Here is a 3,800-nt window from a genome sequence, read left to right as displayed (position 1 = left end):
TTTTTGATTTTATTTTATTTTATGTTATTTTTTTTTATTTGTTGAACTTGCTAATGTCATGTCTAGTGGTTTGTCTCTTCTTTGTTTGAGATAATTATTTGCTGTATAGCTAAAATTATGGGTCTTACAATATTCTACTACAATTATATGAAGAGTGTGATACTTGTCTTATTTCGGGTATATGTCGCATGATTGAGGGGCAAATCTTGAGCTATACATTTTTAAAATATCACCCTTAGATCCCTCCGATGCAGCCTCTTAGGTGTGACTTTTGCGGAGAAGCACATAAGAATGGAAATTGTGCTAATGACCTTGCCGAACTAGTAGAATATGAAGATTTTTTCTCAAAGTTACAGAAAACGACGAGTGTTATATTAAAAAGATCTATTGCGAACAATTTCTACATCCTAAAATTCTATCCAAAGAATCAGATGACAAAGACTTTCACATTACGAACATTTTGGTTGAGTTCATGAAGAATAACATGGTTTCAATTGAAAGATTTGAAAGTCAATGTGAGAGGTTATTTGAGCAAGTGGTTAAGTTTGAGAAGATGGAGGAGAAGTTGAAGATTGAAGATAATTTCATTGTTGTGGTAGGAGAAGATAAGCAAGAGGAAAAGACGAACGAGGAAAAGAAAAAAGAAGAGATTGATAACGTTTGAGATTCAATCTATGCCCTGTTCATCAATGTCCAATTGAGAAGGACATGTAAACAACATCTTTTATTTCTTAAGTTCATGGAATTTCTACCAAACAAAAAGAAAAAGAAGGATGATGTGTTATTCCTGTCATATATGCCACCTTGACAGTAGTTGAGACGTCAAGCTCAAGACACTAAACGAGCGCTTATTGGGAGGCAACCCAATTTTCTATCCTTTGCACCGTATTTATTTATTTCATTTCAGATTTATTTTACTCCATTTAGTTCCAATTTTAGTCTCTAATTGCTAGTTCTCTTAGTTTTGATGTTTGGTATGGGCAAGGAATCAAAAAGATGCGTTGAGAAGCGATTGTACAGCTCTAAATGACAGAACGCGAGCCCAAGCGCGCTTGAAGCGCTTTTTCCAGGTGTTGCTACTGCCAACGCACGCCTGAAGCGCGCCTGAAGCGCTTTGTCCAGCATTCACCACTGTCAACGCGCGCATGAAACCAATTAAATTAGTTGCAAAGCAATAATTTACAAGAGAATTTCTATACAGTAATGCTTAATTCTAATCTTAAATCTACTAAGGAATTAGGGGTTACTTTGGAATTAAAGGTTTTGTCACTAAGACATTAGGGCAAGAATAATAAAGAGAATTCGGTAATAATTCAATAAAGGAATTCAATAACTAGGATCAAATTAGACACCAAGGTTCGATTCGAAGTGAAACTCATCCCTGACATTTTTCTCAATTTATAAAGGATCAATTTTACTACTGCTATAAATTTTAAATATTATTTCAATCAACTTTGGAACTTTTTGTTCAATTTTACTAACTAAATATAATTCAATAGTAAAACGCAATCCTTGAGTTCGACACTCGGTACTACCGTTTTATTATTACTTGCAACGATTCAGTACACTTGCTGAAATGCTATCAAGTATCAAATACAGTTCAAGATAAATACTAAAATGCTCAATTATGGCAGATCAAACAATTAAATTACATGAACTCAATTTAGATTACATGGCTTATATAAAACAATTAAACACATTAAGATGCCCTTCTTCTTTTCTTGGTGGAATTCACATTTGTTTGTCCATTAACGATACGAAACGATGGATTAATCCAAAGTCCCTCATCATGATCATCTCTAAGATATAAACCATCATCAGTTCAATCAATTTCATGTGGTTGTGATGTTGCAAATAAAAGATCATTACGAACATCTTCATCATTATTGTTATCATCACTTATTTTATTGGTCGATATGACAACAAACCATTTATCATCAGCAGAATCAGTGACATAAAACACTTGTTGAGCTTGCGACGCTAAAATAAAAGGCTCATTTTTTGTAATATTAAAATCAACATGCAAGAACCCTGAATCATCAATCCAAACGCCATTATTATTATCGACCCACTTGCAACCAAATATGGGAACACGAAACATTGTGTAGTCTAACTCCTATATGCGCTCGATAACCCCAAAATATGATATATTTACATATATTGGGTTTTTGTCTTTTGCACTTGAGACATGCATCGCTTCAGCTACGACAGTGACTCCGCTATTTTGCACAGTGGTTTGATCATCTTGTTCTTTGGTATAAAATGTGTAGTCGTTATTTACATAACCGGTGTACGAAAAGACATGTAAACTCGGACCATTTGCTAGCCACCTCAATCTCTGTGAAATTGATATGGGGTCTATATCAAACTTTGACTTTATGTGATTATTTAACCATGTTATAAAACTTCGATTGTGCTCTCACGTTATCCAATTTTGATTCCTATTCATGTTCAAACTAGATAACTGATCCATGTGTATTGTAACATACGGTTGAACCTCATCATCATTGTGCAGAACATACAATTATGTCTGCTCCCATTCTATCCTTGATATAGTCATTAGTCTTTTTCCAATTATCCATTCTCCTGATATTCTTCCCGAATGACGAGACATGGGAAGCCCTATGGATTCAACATTGGACAGATATTCAGTACAAAATTCAGCAATACAACCTTCTGGTCGACTTCTACTTTTTACATACCCTTTTAATATTTTTATATATCGTTCTATCGGATACATCCATCTCATATAAGTTCGCCCACAAAATTGTGTCTCCTTAACAAGATGAACAGTAAGGTGAACCATTATATCAAAAAATGAGGGTGGGAAATACATTTTAAGCTCACACAAAGTAACAACAATTTCCCTCTTCAATGTCGATAATTTCTGAGGATGGATCACTTTACTACAAATTTCCCAGAAAAAGAAACATAATCTAGTTATGGCTCGTCGAACTTATTCAGGTAAAATGGAACTTATACCTATTGGTAGCAAATGCTCCGTTAGAATATGACAATCATGGGTCTTAAACCCTTTTAACTTGAGGTCTTTCATACAAACTAAATTTTTAATGTTTGAAGAGTATCCTTCTGGAACTTTAACTTCGTGTAAAAATTTACAGAAAACAATTTTTTCCTTTCTAGATAGACTATGAGTGACTGGAGGTAGATTTGTGCGATTTCCTTTCTTTACGAGATCCAATTCATTTCTTATTCCCATATCGACCAAGTCCAATCTTGCATTGATGCCATGTTTAGACTTTCCTTGAACATTGAGTAACAAACCAATAACACTATCAAATACATTTTTTTTCAATACTTTTAACTTGAGGTCTTTCATACAAACCAAATTTTTAATGTTCGAAGAGTATCCTTCTGGAACTTTAACTTCGTGTAGAAATTTACATAAAACAATTTTTTCCTTTCTAGATAGAGTATGAGCGGCTGGAGGTAGATATGTGCGATTTCCTTTCTTTACTGGAGCCAGTTCATTTCTTATTCCCATATCGACCAAGTCCAATCTTGCATTGACGCCATCTTTAGACTTTCCTGGAACATTGAGTAACGTACCAATAACACTTTCAAATACATTTTTTTCAATATGCATCACATCGAGGAAATGTCTTATATACAATGACTTCCAATATGGCAATTCAAAGAAAATTGACTTTTTCTTGCACCTAGTTTTGACCAGCTCTCCCGCAAAAGGTTTGCCAAATTTATTGGTCAAACCTTGTACTTTTTCAAGTATTTGATATCAAGTCAGTGCTAAAGGAGCTTTACCTTCCTCTAATTTTCCA

The sequence above is a fragment of the Cicer arietinum genome, chromosome 4, assembly GCF_000331145.2.
Source record: "Cicer arietinum cultivar CDC Frontier isolate Library 1 chromosome 4, Cicar.CDCFrontier_v2.0, whole genome shotgun sequence".
Classification (NCBI taxonomy): Eukaryota; Viridiplantae; Streptophyta; class Magnoliopsida; order Fabales; family Fabaceae; genus Cicer; species Cicer arietinum.
This window is presented reverse-complemented; position numbering follows the sequence as displayed.